Source organism: Rutidosis leptorrhynchoides, chromosome 10 (genome assembly GCF_046630445.1).
Source record: "Rutidosis leptorrhynchoides isolate AG116_Rl617_1_P2 chromosome 10, CSIRO_AGI_Rlap_v1, whole genome shotgun sequence".
In the NCBI taxonomy this organism is placed as follows: domain Eukaryota; kingdom Viridiplantae; phylum Streptophyta; class Magnoliopsida; order Asterales; family Asteraceae; genus Rutidosis; species Rutidosis leptorrhynchoides.
The window spans coordinates 323046176-323066754 of NC_092342.1; positions in this window are offsets into that span (position 1 = coordinate 323046176).

Consider the following 20579-nt stretch of genomic DNA (forward strand, 5'->3'; position numbering starts at 1 on the left):
TAGGGAACAAGTTAAGCTTGTTCTACAAGGGGATAATGTAAGGAGACGAGACTTCTTTTATAAGAATTTCAAGGACTCTCAACCTCCCACCTTCGATGGTGAACGGGACCCACTTAAGAGTGCCCGTTGGATCTTCGATATGGAGGGGGCCTTTCGTACATGTGAATGCCCTCTCGATAAAAAGACGAGATATGGTTGTAACATGTTAAGAGGCGATGCTAAATTGTGGTGGGACTCGAAAATCCAAGTCTATGGTGAAGAACAATGCATGGATTTTACTTGGGACGAGTTCAAGGCGGAGTTTTTCGATGAATACCGAACTCCGGCCGATCTTACTAGGCTTAAGGACGAGTTACGTTCCTTGAGGCAAGGGTCAATGGATTTGAACACTCTCAAATCCGTGTTTTTGTCCAAGACCCAATTTTGTCTGGAGTATGTCGGGAATGATAAAATGTTGAAAGAAGATTTCTATCGAATCTTGAATGATAGTTATCAAGAGAAGATTAGTGTGAACGTGGTGAAGAGTTTCGATGAGTTGTTTAATATGGCCGAAGGTTTTGAGGCGCTCGTGTTAAGAAAGAGTGGCTTTACTTTTGGCAAGAGGAAGTTCGAAGCTACAAGTCATTCGAACAAGAAGAGTAAGGGTGCAATCGAGAGTGTCGGTAGTGTGAAGAAGAGTGTTCCCGGAGAGTTCCGTTATTCTTGTCACAATTGTGGACGAAAGGGACATATGGCCCATGATTGCACCAACCCTTCTTCTACAACCAAACTCACTTGTTATAATTGTGGTAAAGAAGGGCATAAGAGGTCGGAATGTCCCAATTTGAACAATGATCATGTTAAGAAATTGGAGAAAGCGGCGGGTATGGCTAGGGGTCGCAACTACTTGATGACGAATGAAGAAGCCAAACAATCCAATGAAGTCGTCTCAGGTACCTTCATGGTTAACTCTAGTCCGGCACGTATACTTTTTGATAGTGGTGCTAACTTGTCGTTTGTGTCTCCAAGATTTGTGCTTAAGTTGAATAAACCGCTAGCTAAGTTAAGTCATCCGGTAGAAGTCGAAATAGCGGATGGTAAAACAGTGCTAGGGGTTGATGTTTGTAAAAATTGTAATGTTGTGTTTGGTACCGAAACTTTTGAAATCGATCTCATTCCGATGACTTTGGGTGATTTTGATATTGTTGTTGGTATGGATTGGCTCGATCATAATAGAGCCGATATTGCATGCCATGATAAATTCATTCGGGTGAAGACCCCAAGTGGGGGAGAGTTAATTATTCATGGCGATAAGCGAAGAAGACTTGTGCCGATATGCACTTTTGCACGGGCACGTCGTTTCCTTGTTAGTGGTGGCATGGCTTTTCTTGCCTATGTAGTTGATACTCGTGATGAGCCACCACCCATTCGTGAAATTTCGGTGGTTAATGAATTTGAAGACGTTTTTCCGGATGAATTACCGGTGTCCCGGTGGAAAGACAAGTTGAATTTCGCATTGAGTTGGTTCCGGGGGCTACCCCCATTGCTAAAACTCCTTATCATTTAGCGCCGACAGAAATGCAAGAGTTGTTAAATCAAACCCAAAAATTGCTTGAAAAGGGTTTTATTCGACCGAGTTCCTCGCCATGGGGTGCTCCGGTTTTATTTGTGAAGAAGAAAGACGGTAGTATGCGGATGTGCATCGATTATCGAGAGTTGAACAAAGTGACGATCAAGAATCGTTATCCATTGCCTTGGATTGACGATTTGTTTGACCAACTCCAAGGTGCAACGTATTTTTCTAAGATTGACTTACGATCCGGCTATCATCAAGTACGGGTCCGTGAGGAAGACATAGAGAAAACGGCTTTTCGAAAGCGTTATGGGCATTTTGAGTTCGTAGTTATGCCTTTTGGTCTTACGAATGCACCGGCGGCATTCATGGATCTAATGAACCGAGTATGCCAACCTATGTTGGACAAGTCTGTAATTGTGTTCATTGACGACATACTTGTTTATTCTAAGAGTATGAAGGAACATGAGCACCATTTGCGCGAAGTATTGAAGACGTTGCGGAAGGAGAAATTGTATGCTAAATTCTCCAAATGTGAATTTTGGCTAAGGGAAGTTCAATTCCTTGTGTAACGACCCGACTTTTTCGACTTGCTTTTGTGCCTCGTAATTTAGCGAAACTGCGTATTTGTGCGTACTGTGTTACTTTATTACTCCGGAACCTTGGCACACGTGTTTTATATTCATATATACTTTAAAGCGTGCCTTGGTGTATGTAGAATGCTTAACTTTTCCACTGGATGCTTTATAACCGTTAGTGTTACTTGCCGTTACGAATAAACCGCGTACTGCGCGCTATCTTTTGTAAAACGTTATCTTTTTATGAATGCAAACTGGTTTTCAAACAGCATGTAGTATTCAACCGTGTAAAGATCCTGTTGTTGACGAATCGTACACGATGGTTTTGTACGGGGCGTCACATTTGGTATCAGAGCATTGGTTGTAGGGAATTAGGTTGCATTAGTGAGTCTAGACCGGACCGAGTAGGATTCACTAATAGGACTAATCTACAACTTGCTAGTTTACTTGTTTCTGCGAGACTTACTGCATGCTTTTGTCTACTTTTTCAGCTGTATGATCTTACTGCATGCTATTGCTTATCTTCACTGCCATGCGAACTTGTCGTATGCTTATTTCCGCTATTGCATGATTACTATCTGCTTTCACATGTTATTTCTGTTTAGCACTGTTATTATTACTGCCATGCTAGGTTGCTGTAGTGCCTAATACATGCTTGCTTTATGACTTACTGACATGGAAAAGTTATTTTTCCCTGTTCAGATGTCGGATATTCCACCTGTCATCATTTTGGGCAGCGATTCAGACTCGTCAGCCACCTCACCTACTGCTGCTACTGACACACAGGTCCCGTTAACCAGTGACCCCGGTGCTTCATCCTCCGGAACCAGCAGCCATACACCTGCCCCAGTGGTTACCTCAGGCGGAGCCCAGGACCCCCCGGAGATTCCAGCTCTACTTGCCCAAGGACCCTCGGAGCCACAACCCCGCTCCGGTGGTGTTGTGATTCCCGGGGAATACGGGGACGTTCCGTTCCGTAATGAGCATAACCATTGGTGCCGACGCCTTCCTGATGGACGTGGCATACCGATCCCACCTTTCAGATACCGAATCATGACTACCGGTCGCCGATCGTCGCCACCTCCAGCTGTTTTCGACGATTCATCATCCGATGACTCTAGTGACGATGACTCCGACGAGGAGGACCCTGATGATGCACCTGTACAGCCACCCTCCACCCCGCCGAAGAAGCGGTACAGTTTCGATGGCACCGTTATTTCAGGGATCAACGGAGGTCGAGCGTTCACCAACGCACATGGTCAGCGTCGTAGGGTTACCGCCCGTAAGCGGGTTATGCCTTACCCTACTGATCTTTTCGTGCGTAAGCCTTACCGCTTTGCAGCCTCTACTTTTGGAGCCGGATCATCTGCACCACCTGCACCGACTGCACCGCCTGCCCCACCATCTCCCTCAGTCGAGGAACTAGCAAGGGAAGTGGAGATCCTCCGTGCTCGGGTAACAGAGCTCGAGGACCAGATGTCCCACGTAATAGACATCCTTTACCCACCATCACCATAGGGCATTTGTAGTAGATTTCATTATGTAATCTCGTTTGTAGTTCATGTTTTACTTATGTATTGTACGAACCTAAGCGAATGTATGCAACTCTTTATTAATGAATGGAACTTTGTATTGTTTAATTCTTGTACAGTGTTCTATTTACGTTACTGTATGGTGTTTTTGTGGTATCTGTACCTGGTTGCATTGCTTAGTTAACATGTGTTGTGTTGATTCCATGTTGGTTGCTATATACTATATTACTACTTATTGAATGCTGGATTTTGACTAAGTCAAAATTTCTGTTTAGAAGAGCAATGGCAAACGGACGAGCAGCACCCACAGTAGCACAGATTGAGGAAATGATCGCCGAGAGAGTAGCCGCAGCCATGGAAAATGTCATTCCCCTAGCCCCACCGGTTAACCAGAACGTCCAGAACAGTTGCACTTACAAAGAGTTCCAAAGCTGCAAGCCCCACAACTTTAGTGGCACTGAGGGGCCAGTTGGTTTGACTAGGTGGTTTGAGAAATTAGAAGCTGTGTTCCGCGTCAGCAACTGCTCAGAGGTGAACAAAACCAAGTATGCCTCATGTACGCTGTCAGACGGCGCCCTAACCTGGTGGAACACACTGGCTCAAGCTAAGGGTATTGATGAGGCTTATGCCATCCCGTGGGAAGAATTCAAGGGGGTCATGATCAAAGAATACTGCCACAGGACGGAGATACAGAAAATGGAGGCTGAGTTCTGGGAGTTAAAGGTTGTAGGCAACGATCTTGATGGTTACAACCGTAGGTATCTGGAATTAGCGCTGATGTGTCCCACGATGGTCACCCTGGAATTTAAGAGAATGGAACGCTACTTATGGGGACTTCCCAAGTCCATTCAAGGAAATGTAACCTCTTCTAATCCACCCAACGTCCCGGCAGCTATGCGCATGGTGCATACCCTTATGAACCAAATTATCAGCAAAGAACAGGAGAAGGGTAAATCCGAATCGGGAGCCAGTGGTGAGAAGCGTAAGTAGGACTACAACAACAAGGGGAGAACCTATGATCAAACTCCCACTAAGAGGCCTAACGATGGAAGGAACCCCAACCCGAATACGAGCTCGAACCCCAACTACAAGGGTACTCTACCGCAGTGCAAGAGGTGCTACAAGCACCATACCTGCTACTGTAATGCGGTCTGTGAGAAATGCAACAAAATCAGGCACGTTGGTAAGAACTGCAAGATTCCCATTCCAGCTGTGAGGACAAACCAAAATGGGCCAAGGAAATGCTATGAGTGTGGACAGCAGGGCCACTTTAGGAATGATTGCCCCAATAAAAAGAAGGACGACGGATCACCGCGTGGTAGAGCTTTCAACGTTAATGCAAGGGATGCACGTGAGAACCCCGACTTGGTTATAGGTATATTCACTATCAACAATCTATTAGCCTCTGTCCTATTTGATACTGGTGCCGATAGAAGCTATGTCTGTAGAAACTTTTGCTCTAAGATAGATTGGTCATTAGTACCTTTAGAAGAGAATATGCTAGTTGAGGTAGCCAATAGGAAACTTGAGAAAGTTGATCAGATTGGCCGAGGAGCTATTATTAACATAGCTGGCGTGGATTTTGAAATTGATTTGATACCCATCAAATTGGGGAGTTTTGACGTGATTGTCGGTATGGACTGGTTGACTAAAGTAAGGGCCGATATTATCTGTGGAGATAAAGCTCTTCGTATACCATAAGGAGACGGTGAGCCACTAATTATTTATGGAGAAAGATGTAACTCGAAGCTGAACCTCATTAGATGTATGAAAGCACAGAAGATCATGAAGAAAGGACGACTTGCTGTTTTAGCGCACGTGAAGGCTTTAGAATCAGAGGAGAAGAGTGTGAATGACGTGCGAATCGTGAATGAATTCCCTGACGTCTTTCCGGAAGAGTTGCCTAGATTACCGCCACCAAGAGCAGTGGAATTCCAGATCGATCTAGTGCCGGGAGCTGCACCCGTAGCTCGCGTACCTTATCGACTAGCACCTTCCAAACTACAAGAGTTACAGAGTCAACTGCAGGAATTGCTCGATCGAGGGTTTATCCAACCGAGCTCGTCGCCTTGGGGCGCACCTATTTTATTTGTGAAGAAGGAGGACGGATCCTTCTGCATGTGTATCGACTACCGCGAACTCAACAAATTGATGATCAAGAATCGATATCCTCTTCCCCGAATTGACGATCTTTTTGATCAGCTACAAGGATCGAGCGTGTACTCTAAGATCGATTTGCGATCCGTTTACCATCAGTTGAGAGTGAAAGAGAGTGATGTGATGAAGACTGCGTTTAGAACCCGCTATGGTCATTACGAGTTTCTTGTGATGCCGTTCGTATTAACCAACGCACCTGTTGTGTTCATGGATCTCATGAATAGTGTCTGCAAGCCTTATTTGGATAAATTCGTTATCGTCTTCATAGATGATATCCTCATCTACTCCAAGAGCGAAGAAGAACATGAGCAACATCTTCGGTTAGTGCTTGAACTCTTGAGACGAGAGCAGCTTTATGCCAAATTCTCCAAGTGTGAATTTTGGCTGAAGGAAGTCCAATTTCTGGGTCATATTGTGAGTGATCAAGGTATCAAAGTTGACCCCGCCAAGATTGAAGCTATCAGCAAGTGGGAGACACCTACTACTCCGACTCACATCCGCCAATTTCTAGGTCTTGCCGGTTACTACAGAAGGTTTATTGAAGGTTTTTCATTGATTTCGCGTCCTTTGACCGCACTGACTCACAAAGGAAAGAAGTTCGTTTGGGAAACTAAACAAGAAGCAGAATTTCAAACCCTGATGCAGAAGTTAACCACCGCACCTATCTTATCTCTTCCTGAAGGCAGTGACGACTTCGTTGTGTACTGCGATGCTTTGAAGAATGGTTTTGGTTGTGTATTGATGCAAAGAACGAAGGTCATTGCTTATGCATCTCGTCAGCTGAAGATTCATGAGCGAAACTACAATACTCACGATCTCGAACTTAGAGCCGTGGTCTTCGCATTGAAGCTGTAGAGACACTATCTCTATGGAACAAAGAGTACCATATTCACTGATCATAAAAGCCTCCAGCACATCTTTGATCAGAAGTAGCTGAACATGAGACAACGACGATGGATTGAGATGCTGAACGACTATAATTGTGAACTTCGTTACCATCCTGGTAAGGCCAATGTTGTAGCCGACGCTCTGAGTTGAAAGGAGAGAACGGTACCTCTTCGTGTTCGGGCTCTGAACATCACCATCCATTCGAACCTCCATAGCCAGATCCGAGTAGCCCAAGAGGAGGCTCTCAAAGAGGAGAACATACCTCATGAATACTTGAACATTCTCGTCTCTAAATTCGAGGTTAAGGAGTCTGGACTCCGATGTTATGCCGGAAGAATTTGGGTACCTCGTTATGGAGATTTACGAAGCCTTTTACTTGATGAAGCCCACAAGTCGAGATATTCGATTTATCCAGGAGCCAGAAAAATGTACCACGATCTTAAGGAACAGTATTGGTGGCCAAATCTTAAGAAGGATGTTGCAACTTATATTGGGAGGTGTTTGACTTGTTCGAAGGTTAAGGCTGAACATCAGAGGCCATCTGGACTACTTCAACAACCGGAAATCCCACAATGGAAATGGGAAGCAATTACGATGGATTTCATCACGAAGCTACCAAAGACGGTGGGCGGATACGATACAATCTGGGTTATCGTTGACTGTCTTACCAAATCTTCTCATTTCCTAGCGATGAAAGAAACAGATACAATGGAGAGACTTGCTCAACTGTACATCAAAGAGGTTGTATCTCGTCATGGCGTGCCACTATCAATTATCTCAGATCGCGATCCCCGTTTTGCTTCCAGATTCTGGCGTTCCTTGCAAGAAGCCTTGGGAACTCGTCTCGACATGAGCACCACTTATCACCCACAGACCGATGGTCAGAGCGAACGAACGATTCAAACTTTGAAGGAAATGTTACGTGCCTGTGTTATTGACTTCGGAAAGTCTTGGGAAAGGCATCTACCGCTAGCTGAATTCTCTTACAACAACAGTTATCATTCGAGTATTAAAGCCGCGCCTTTTGAAGCGTTGTATGGTCACAAGTGCCGTTCTCCTATTTGTTGGGCCGAGTTAGGCGAAGTGCAAATCACCGGACCCGAGATAGTCCATGAAACAATGGAGAAGATTTTTCAGATTCAAGCGAGACTTAAGACGGCCCGTGATTGCCAAAATAGTTATGCTGATCTTAAACGTAAAGACTTCGAATTTAACGTAGGTGACCGTGTGATGTTGAAGGTCGCACCTTGGAAGGGTGTAATTCGCTTTAGAAAGCACAAAAAGTTAAACCCGCGATACATTGGTCCTTTTAAAATTTTGGAACGTGTTGGACCCGTTGCTTATCGGCTAGATCTTCCGACTCAATTGAGTGCTGTTCATCCAACCTTCCATGTATCAAATTTGAAGAAGTGTCTTGCTCCACTAGAACTTATCATACCATTGGAAGAACTTACGATTGATGAGAAACTCCACTTCGTGGAAGAACCTGTCGAAATTATGGACCGTGAGGTCAAAACCTTGAAACACAATAAGATTCCAATTGTCCGAGTTCGATGGAATGCCAAGCGTGGACCTGAGTTTACCTGGGAGCGAGAGGATCAAATGAAGCAGAAGTATCCTCACCTTTTCCCAGCTCCTCCATCACCTTCAGCTTAAATTTCGGGATGAAATTTCCAATAACAGGTGGGTAATGTAACGACCCGACTTTTTTGACTTGCTTTTGTGCCTCGTAATTTAGCGAAACTGCGTATTTGTGCTACTGTGTTACTTTATTACTCCGGAACCTTGGCACACGTGTTTTATATTCATATATACTTTAAAACGTGCCTTGGTGTATGTAGAATGCTTAACTTGTCCACCAGATGCTTTATAACCGTTAGTGTTACTTGCCGTTACGAATAAACCGCGTACTGCGCGCTATCTTTTGTAAAACGTTATCTTTTTATGAATGCAAACTGGTTTTCAAATAGCATGTAGTATTCAACCGTGTAAAGATCCTGTCGTTGACGAACCGTACACGATGGTTTTGTACGGGGCGTCACACCTTGGCCATATCGTGAATAAAGAAGGTATCCAAGTAGATCCGGGGAAGATTGAGACGGTGAAGAGTTGGGGGAAACCGACTACGCCTACGGAAATCCGAAGTTTTCTCGGATTGGCCAGTTATTATCGTCAGTTTATCCAAGACTTTTCTAAGATTGCTTCTCCTTTGACGAAGTTGACAAGGAAGAACGTAAGGTTCAATTGGGAAAACGAGCAAGAAATTGCTTTTCAATTGTTAAAAGAGAAGTTGTGTCAAGCTCTGGTGTTAGTGTTTCCGGAAGGGGTAGAAGACATGACGGTTTATTGTGATGCTTCTTTAAATGGGCTCGGGTGTGTTCTAATGCAAAGGAGTAAAGTCATCCCTTACGCCTCTCGACAATTAAAGGAACACGAAACAAGATACCCGACTCATGATCTTGAATTGGCGGCGGTCGTTCATGCGTTGAAAATTTGGAGCCACTACTTGTATGGTGTCAAGTGTACGATTTATTCGGATCATAAGAGTTTTGAAACATCTCTTTAATCAAAGAGATTTGAATTATCGTCAACGTAGGTGGATGAATGTGGTAAAAGATTATGATTGTGATATACTTTATCATCCGGGTAAGGCGAACGTGGTCGCGGATGCATTAAGTAGAAAGAGTCAACATCCGGCGATACGAGTAGGATCGTTACGCATGATTATTACTAACGATTTTCTTGTAAAGCTTGGTGAGATTCAAATTGAAGCTTTTGTTAACAATAAGCATGAGGAACGAATCGTGGGACAAACGGAGTTTATTACCTTAGGTCCGCATGGTTTGTTATCTTTTCAAGGAAGAGTGTGGGTGCCTAAAATGGGTGATCATCGATGAGTGCTACTGGATGAAGCACATAAGTCAAAGTATTCCATTCATCCGGGTGCAACGAAAATGTACCTTGATTTAAAGAAGGAGTATTGGTGGTCGGGCATGAAACTTGATGTTGTTAAGTATGTTGAACAATGCGTCACATGTTTGCAAGTCAAAGCCAAACACCAAAAGCCGTACGGTAAGTTACAACCATTGGAAGTCCCGAAATGGAAATGGGAGCACATTACCATGGACTTCATTACCAAGTTGCCAAAGATGGCGAGAACCCAATAGGATACGATTTGGGTGATAGTTGATCGATTGACGAAGAGTGCTTTGTTTCTTCCCATTCGGGAAACGATATCGTCGGAGACTTTGTCCAAGTTGTTTATCAAAGAGGTGATATCGAGACATGGGGTTCCTATATCTATTGTTTCGGATCGAGATACTCGTTTCACATCTCAGTTTTGGAATAAGTTTCATGAAGATATGGGTACTCAATTGAAAATGAGCACGGCGTATCATCCTCAAACGGACTGTCAAACCGAGCGTACGAACCAAACGTTGGAGGATATGTTAAGGGCGTGTATTATTGATTTTGGTGGAAGTTGGGAAGAGTACTTACCATTGGTGCAATTCTCGTACAATAATAGTTACCACACTAGTATTGGAATGCCACCTTATGAGATGCTTTATGGGCGTAGGTGTCGAACTCCTATTTGTTGGGGTGAAGTGGGACAACGAGAAATCGGGAGTACCGATTTGGTCCTAGAGACGAATAGTAAGATTGAGATGATTCGGGCTCGACTTAAAGCGGCGTTGAAAGGACCCGTCCTAATCCATCCGGACAAAGTCCACATCGATTATGAACGATTCACAACAGTTGATTACATCGCGAGGTACTTGACCTCTATATAATACATTTTACAAACATTGCATTCATTTTTGAAAAGACAATCTTTCATTACATCTACGGTTGACGACATGCATACCATTTCATAATATATCTTACTATAATTGACTTAATAATAATCTTGATGAACTCAACGACTCGAATGCAACGTCTTTTGAAATATGTCATGAATGACTCCAATTAATATCTCTAAGATGAGCAAAAGCACAGCGGAAGATTTCTTTCATACCTGAGAATAAACATGCTTTAAAGTGTCAACCAAAAGGTTGGTGAGTTCATTAGTTTATCATAAACAAACATTTCATAATTTTAATAGACCACAAGATTTCATATTTCCAATTCTCATAAATAAACGTCCCATGCATAGAGACAAAAATATCATTCATATGGATTGAACACCTGGTAACCGACATTAACAATATGCATATAGAATATCCCCATCATTCCGGGATCCTCCTTCGGACATGATATAAATTTCGAAGTACTAAAGCATCCGGTACTTTGGATGGGGCTTGTTGGGCCCGATAGATCTATCTTTAGGATTCGCGTCAATTAGGGTGTCTGTTCCCTAATTCTTAGATTACCAGACTAAATAAAAAGGGGCATATTCGATTTCGATAATTCAACCATAGAATGTAGTTTCACGTACTTGTGTCTATTTTGTAAATCATTTATAAAAATTGCGCATGTATTCTCAGCCCAAAAATATAAAGGGTAAAAAGGCAAATGAAACTCACCTGACAACTTCAGAAATAAATCACAGAGATGTGACCGAAAATCGGAATGCAAGTAACCGTAGACCCCAACCTAGAGAACATATGTTGGTCAATAAGTGTCTAATAAGCTAGGTCAGTCTATAGGGTTCGTATAGTCTTATTGCTCAAGTCCTACTCATAAATTTAGCAAAATTTAGCAAAAGTCAACAAAAGTCAAAGTAAGTCAAATGTAAGTCAAACGCAAGTCAAACACAGTCAACATAGTCAACACCAGTCAACAATCTCATAATATTACTCAAGTTGTTCAAATAGTCAAACATAGGTCAAACTTAAGTTATACATTTTTATTTAGTAAAAACAATATTATTTACATATATGTATATGTAATAACTTTACAGCTAAGTTCGGGTCCCACCAAATCCGATATAATACTTTGGGTCGTGACCGTTGGAAAGTATGTCATCACACCTTTCTATAGACAGTTTATTTGACAAAGACGGAGTTACAGTTTGAAAGTTATGACCTCGCGAAAACAGTCCTTCAAAACACTAAATGCTGAGTTTTGCTGTTGTTAACAGCATTGGATCAGCCCTGATGTTCCATTTTCGTACTCGTTTTAGACCAGTTTAGTCTCGACAAAATCATACATATAACATATCATTTTAAAGCTTGTCGTAAATACTTTCAATATCAATTAATGGTTTTTATCCAAACTTAACCAATTTCAACTTATGAGTCCGCAAAGTAGGCTCGAGAATCATTTTTGACACTTTTGTTAAAAATGCTAAAACTTTCGGTTAACGATCCAAATTTGAATTCGGCTGACCTGAGTTAACCAAATTTGTATCACAGCTCAAAAATGACATTTTAGATGTGTTGGTGACTTTCGTTTTCCAAAATTATGCATATGGGTCAATTTATTCACGTTTGACCCGAATAGGTCATAAATCTCTCTTTAAACCAAAATAGACCCAAAACTCATTTTTAAAGCACCAAAACTTGCAGGCATACTTAAATCAACATATAGGATTTGTTTACACTGACCGTTATCCATTTTGACATTTTTAGACTCAAACGGGTCAAGTGTCCAAATGGACGGTCCAAGTTCGGGTGTCCATTTTCGCATGCAATTATCTCAAAATCTAGAAACTTTTAAGATACAACACCTATATGAAAACTTAACTACTAATCATGAACTTTTCAAATATAAAATCCACATTTTCCAGAACTCAAGTTAATTAAACATATTGGCCTGTTTAGTTTGTAGTTAACACGTATTGTCACAAATTTTCACGCGCGTCATACAAACATCGGACATAATTCATAACACATAAAACATGGTAACATGGAAAACTCCAGATCAAAAGTAGACTCAAAATCGATTCCAAAAAATCCAGCCAGGGCCTCATACGATGTCTACAAGTCGGGTTTCAGAAGAGGTACATTTATGGTTCGCTAAATCAGTTTCTGACTGCGCACCAATCTCGTAATGGCTATAACCGGAGCTAGGGACATGCAAATCAAGCTAGGTCAGTGGTCCTAGTTCAAGGACAAGTCAAATTACCACATATCCTTAAATGAGAAACTTTTGTTTAGCCAATTGGTACAGTTTATTCAATCAAATTGGACATTCTGTTTCAGCTCAATTCAGAAGTTACCAAATCTACGGCCTTAGTGTGCACAATGTATCGGGTTTCAGAGGTTTCAATAAACTAGACATTTATCACATAACATACAAAGTTCGATAATCCAGAAGTCCAAGGTCTCAAAAGGTGTACAACTCTTACTATAAAACTATAGGTGCATACGTTACAGATTTGGACAGAATGCAGGTTACCATTTCGACACGCACATTACTCAAGCTTCACAAATCCAAATGATGCAAGGCCTAGATGAAACGTTAACTACAACATATGAAATTTTCAGATATGCAAAGTCCTAAATCACCATCATACTTCAAATAAATTTAAAAGTCAGTTTTATAATACTGAGCAAATCAGTTTTTCATATACGATCAATTAAGCATAACGGGAGTATTACAAATCCAAATAGCATGATATCCTAGTCTAACTTGAGTGTTTTTAAATCCTCTACACAATTATGATCAGTTTAAAATTCAATTCTATGTCCATTTTTCCAGAATTTGACATAATCACATATTCATCACAAAAACTTCAATCAATCATATCTTAAGCATACGGTAATGAAAATACGCGAATCTAAAGCCTAAAATTATTAATTTTTCGAGAGGATTTTAATTATATCATAATATTTAACATTCAAGAAAACCAAGTTTCTGTAACCACACAAAACAAATTCGGGATTAAACATAAGCACGTCAAACGAGCAATATAACACATACAATCATGTATAATCATATAGACTTGAGCAATAGACACTATATCTACCCTAATATGTAACAAAAACATGAAAACCCAAAAATTTGAGTTTTTAAAACTTACACAAATCATGAAATTGTTGGTATGGATGTGTAGAGCTCTTCGAGAGGAATCCGAATATATAAACGATTTTATGATCCATCAAGTTTTTAAGGTGTTCTTGAGTGATAAAAGATTGATGATGATGATGAATAGTAGTGGGTGTTCTTGAGAGAAAAATTGGGTGTTTGATAAAATGAATCTGGAATATAGATAGATTAGATAAGGTCACGGGTGTTTTACTGGTTAATCACGGGTATAGATATAACACGGTGTAATAATTAAATAAACTCGGGTATTAAATGTGTAGTCACGGGTTGGTATTTAATTTTTATCTGTTATCTAAAACCCAATGTATTTTAGTTTAATATGATTCAATGATTGGTTAATTTTATATTTATAAAAATTATATATATATATCTATATTGTTTTAAACATTTTAAAATTCTTGACGTCATACCTAGTTGGTGTGTTTCATTATTTATTATATTTTTAATAAGCCTATAATTTATAAAACTCATTTTTGGATCATCGTTTATTTTAAAATCACATAAGTTCTTTTTAACTCGTTTACTATCAATTGAATGACAATTGAGCGTTACCGTTGTTTACTAAATTACTTCGAAATCACTAAATATATATTCTATACACTTTATTTATATGTATATATACTTTCTAAATAATATTTATTATATATTATTATTATTTACGTAATTAATTCTAACAATTACAATATATAATATTTCATTTTATTATTTACATATATATATATATATATATATATATATATATATATATATATATATATATAATTATATACATATCTATTTACAAGTAATCGTATTGTGAGTCGTCGGGAAAAGTCAAAGGTCAAATGGATTCATAAAAATAGTTCAAAATTTTTGAGACTCAACTTTACAGACTTTGCTTATCGTGTCGAAATCAAATAAGAATTAAGTTTAAATTTGGTCGGAAATTTCCGGGTCGTCACAGTACCTACCCGTTAAAGAAATTTCGTCCCGAAATTTGAGTGAGGTGGTCATGGCTAATAATAAAAATGTTTTCATGATGAATATGAGTTGATAAATAGAGTTTTATCATCTTTGAGTAATATGGGTAAAACAATTCGATTATTCGAAGAGCACGAATGAAGCTATCACAAATGATTGGATAGAGATTTAACTTTTGACGTAGTCACGATTAAATTTAGAAAATAAGGTGCTTCTTTACTTTTGACGTTGTCTTGGTTGAATTCCGGGATTCAAGGGATTTTAAGAAAATCTATGAAATCTATAAGATCTGATTTTTCGGTAAAAGAGGAAATTAGGATCTCTTTAATTAAATGTGATGATCTGCCTCGATTGCTCTGTCTGATATTTCCATTATAAATTAAATTCTTCCGTTTCATTATTCTCATCATTCCTATACTTTCTTTCTTAGTTCATACATCCAAACGATTGTGAAAATGCTTAATCCAGTTCTGACTCTTATCCTCATCCTTACTATCGCAACAATCATTCTCCTTTTCCAACTTTCACAGGAGGAATCTGTGTTCTTCAACATCGCCCTTGGGGTGATACTATTCTTAATTATACCGTGTCTTTATATTGTTATTCGTATTAATATACACGGTTTGTAATTTATGTGTTGTTATTGGGTTTTATATCTTCCCTTATATTTCGAAGCCCCTTGCTTCTGTCTCCTATAATCATTGCCATCCACAGATAATGCTTTCTCTTATTTGCTGCGATTTATACTCCTATTTACACTTCGAAGCTTTATGCTCTGTTTTCTCTTCTATCCATTAAGTACCTCAAGTAATGGTCCAGAATTCGTGGGTATGGAGTTTTGAATGAAAATGGTTAATGTTTTAAGAAGGAAAGCGTAATAGCACGATTTGATTTTCAAATTTATCAACATCACGGAAGATAGAACCATCAAGAATACATTTTCTTGATATGTTCAGAAGTTAAGTAGAATGAAAGAGTTATGTAACATGGCACATGATGAGGGTGTGATCTACTGTGAACCATCATCACGTTTCATTAGAAACCTTGCATGACTTACTGTAATATAATCACGTTGGCCAAGCGTCATTATATTATACTAACTCATGCTTCAATTCCCAACACTTCTCCATAATTCATTCATAATTTATACTTAGATTTTACAGAAGTTTTCAATATAATGATATACAGAAAACACGAAGAGGTAGATAATTTCGGACAAGAATATTTATGAAAATATCCTCAGAAATATCGAAGATATTTATGATGATATTTTGGAATTTCTAAGTTCGAAGGTTGATGAAGAAAAATTTTCCGCAAGATTTTAACATGACTTCGGAGCAAGATATTCTTTAAAGATTTCATCGGATCCAGAATTACTTGGATTCTTTGAATATAGGGGTTGGTCCTTGTATTTGTCATTGGTCTCCTTCATGGTTAACTCAATCTGTTTTTCTGTACCCAATTTTCTATCGAGCGTTCCTAACACTCCTTTCTTTATCATCAAACTTTTAGCCGTTTAGACCATCTACCATTTTTCTGTTTCCTTTGCATTTAATGCTACGATATCTGAATCATCGGTTATCAATTTGAGGTGGTTTCAGGAGAACTGTGTTTTAGATGATTAAACGCTGATGGTAATATGATGGAATATGAAAGGTTCCCCGATAACAATAAAAGAGCACGCATATATATCAAGGTTATAATTAGGTTGTTTCGAACGAAAAATTGAAGTTGACTTGTTGGAGCTGTGACAAAATTGGCTAATTTGGAAAGAGATTGCAAAGTTATTTTCGGTAATAATAACGCTAAAGGAATTAGCACAGCTACGCGTTAAACGTTTATTTAGTTTCCGAGAGTTTTTCAGGTATACTACTATATGCATAAATCTTTCCTTCCGTAGATGAAGTGCGGTTGGTTCATCCTCTCGATTGAGGAGTTTTCAAGAATCATGAAAGGTTTGAACGCGGATTGTAATCGTCAAGATACAAATGAGGTTTAAGATGAAATCAAGTGGCAAACTTGAAGAATTGTTTAGTTTCATATATTATAATCAATATTTTAATTCATTTTAATTGTCCAATCTTATTAGTCCACAGTCGATAGTCCACAGTTAACAGTCCAATAATTGATACAAAGTTTAATATATAATATTCGAATTTATTAATACGTGTCGTGACCCGTATATGTCTCGGACTCGATCACAACTCAAACTATATATATTATTATAGAATCAACCTCAACCCTGTTTAGAGAACTCGATCATTACTGCATATAGAGTGTCTATGGTTATTCTAAATAATATATATAGATGCGTCGATATGATATGTCAAAACCTTGTATACGTGTCCCGATATTTAAAGTGCGTAAAATAAATAACAGAAATTAAATGACGATAAATAAAATTGCGAGAATTAAAATTGCGATAAATAAAATGTAGTCAGTTAGCTAGGAACAGTTAGCTAGGATTTTGTTAGCGTGGATTCTTAACAATATTCTCATAGTTAATTTGTTTGTTTCTAATAAATTTTATTTTGTACAATGTTTTCTTCATTATACCACTTGTTGGATTCTGATAGATCAAAATTCAAATATGAAATTGAATGAAAATGGTTACTCTGTGGTGAACGGATACGTATATCGGTGGATGTAAGTAGAATAGTAAATGACTGTTGAATCAGATTTAAAGAATGTACAGTGTAACTTATTAATGTGAAATTTAAATATTCCTCGGGTATTACCTACCCGTTGAAATATTTTCACCATTATTAGTTTGTACAAAAGAATTTTAATTACAATCTTTATGAAAATATACTTACATATATATTTTCTTCAGATGTAATCATGAATTTAATGGGTCAATATGATATTAGACTTATTTGATTTACCGTTAGAATATGAATATATAATCTCTTAAAATATTAAAGATTATATAATCACCATGTCGAACGAAGATAAATAATGTAGAATGATTCGTAGAATGATGATTATGCTCGAGGTACAGAATGAGATATTGGGGCATGTGATGTTGAAACTTGTGTTGTTGGTGATACTGTTGATGCCGGTGATGTTGTTGAAGCTGGTACGTTTTGCACCATATTCTCCAAATTGATTACTCGATCTCGAAGTTCGTTGACTTCTTGTATTACTCCGGAATAATTGTCGGTCAGAACGAGCAGATGAGTAAGGTTTCAAATTGTGGATAGAATATAATCATGTCGAGCTACTCTGAAAATGAGGGTGAAGATGGTGTTTCGGATTGGTTTGCCAGTGAATGTTTCAAGTTCTTCGCCCAGCGAACAATATGGTGGGTGAAAGAGATCGATTCTTCTTGTCTCCAATGATTAAGTAGACTACGAACTCATCATATGAATTGGGGATGGATGGTTGGTTGATTCATTCTGGTGACGCTGCTTTCGGAGCTTAGGTGAACATCCACGTCGGAATAGCTGTCGGAATAACTATCAGAATAGTTATTGGAATTCGACGGACTCGAACTGGTTGAAGGATTCATCCCGTACGATCAGATGAAGGATTTTCGAGAAGAATTAGATTATAGGATGTAGATTAGTACCCTGCAATACATAATTTACATATGCATATATAATACTAAAATTCCATAAGTTACGGAGGAATCTACGGAAGCTGTCAGGCAAAGATAACAATAACAGGTACGCTAAGATATGAAGTAGCAGATACGTTAAGATATGAATTTTTTTTTGTCTATACACTATTCATGCAATCATTGCAGTAAGATGTGTCTAGACTAAGAATGATAAGCAAGTAATTTCCTAAGGATGATAAGCAGATGATTTCCGACAAAAATGATAAGCAAAACTTTTAACATGCAGACACGGTCGAAGTCCAGACTCACTATTGCATCCTAACGATTTATCAGTTAGACACACTAATGTAGACCTGGTTCGCTAAGACCATCGCTCTGATACCAACTGAAAGGACCCGTCCTAATCCATCCGGACAAAGTCCACATCGATTATGAACGATTCACAACAGTTGATTACATCGCGAGGTACTTGACCTCTATATAATACATTTTACAAACATTGCATTCATTTTTGAAAAGACAATCTTTCATTACATCTACGGTTGACGACATGCATACCATTTCATAATATATCTTACTATAATTGACTTAATAATAATCTTGATGAACTCAACGACTCGAATGCAACGTCTTTTGAAATATGTCATGAATGACTCCAATTAATATCTCTAAGATGAGCAAAAGCACAGCGGAAGATTTCTTTCATACCTGAGAATAAACATGCTTTAAAGTGTCAACCAAAAGGTTGGTGAGTTCATTAGTTTATCATAAACAAACATTTCATAATTTTAATAGACCACAAGATTTCATATTTTCAATTCTCATAAATAAACGTCCCATGCATAGAGACAAAAATATCATTCATATGGATTGAACACCTGGTAACCGACATTAACAATATGCATATAGAATATCCCCATCATTCCGGGATCCTCCTTCGGACATGATATAAATTTCGAAGTACTAAAGCATCCGGTACTTTGGATGGGGCTTGTTGGGCCCGATAGATCTATCTTTAGGATTCGCGTCAATTAGGGTGTCTGTTCCCTAATTCTTAGATTACCAGACTAAATAAAAAGGGGCATATTCGATTTCGATAATTCAACCATAGAATGTAGTTTCACGTACTTGTGTCTATTTTGTAAATCATTTATAAAAATTGCGCATGTATTCTCAGCCCAAAAATATAAAGGGTAAAAAGGCAAATGAAACTCACCTGACAACTTTAGAAATAAATCACAGAGATGTGACCGAAAATCGGAATGCAAGTAACCGTAGACCCCAACCTAGAGAACATATGTTGGTCAATAAGTGTCTAATAAGCTAGGTCGGTCTATAGGGTTCGTATAGTCTTATTGCTCAAGTCCTACTCATAAATTTAGCAAAATTTAGCAAAAGTCAACAAAAGTCAAAGTAAGTCAAATGTAAGTCAAACGCAAGTCAAACACAGTCAACATAGTCAACACCAGTCAACAATCTCATAATATTACTCAAGTTGTTCAAATAGTCAAACATAGGTCAAACTTAAGTTATACATTTTTATTTAGTAAAAACAATATTATTTACATATATGTATATGTAATAACTTTACAGCTAAGTTCGGGTCCCACCAATTCCGATATAATACTTTGGGTCGTGACCGTTGGAAAGTATGTCATCACACCTTTCTATAGACAGTTTATTTGACAAAGATGGAGTTACAGTTTGAAAGTTATGACCTCGCGAAAACAGTCCTTCAAAACACTAAATGCTGAGTTTTGCTGTTGTTAACAGCATTGGATCAGCCCTGATGTTCCATTTTCGTACTCGTTTTAGACCAGTTTAGTCTCGACAAAATCATACATATAACATATCGTTTTAAAGCTTGTCGTAAATACTTTCAATATCAATTAATGGTTTTTATCCAAACTTAACCAATTTCAACTTATGAGTCCGCAAAGTAGGCTCGAGAATCATTTTTGACACTTTTGTTAAAAATGCTAAAACTTTCGGTTAACGATCCAAATTTGAATTCGGCTGACCTGAGTTAACCAAATTTGTATCACAGCTCAAAAATGACATTTTAGATGTGTTGGTGACTTTCGTTTTCCAAAATTATGCATATGGGTCAATTTATTCACGTTTGACCCGAATAGGTCATAAATCTCTCTTTAAACCAAAATAGACCCAAAACTCATTTTTAAAGCACCAAAACTTGCAGGCATACTTAAATCAACATATAGGATTTGTTTACACTGACCGTTATCCATTTTGACATTTTTAGACTCAAACGGGTCAAGTGTCCAAATGGACGGTCCAAGTTCGGGTGTCCATTTTCGCATGCAATTATCTCAAAATCTAGAAACTTTTAAGATACAACA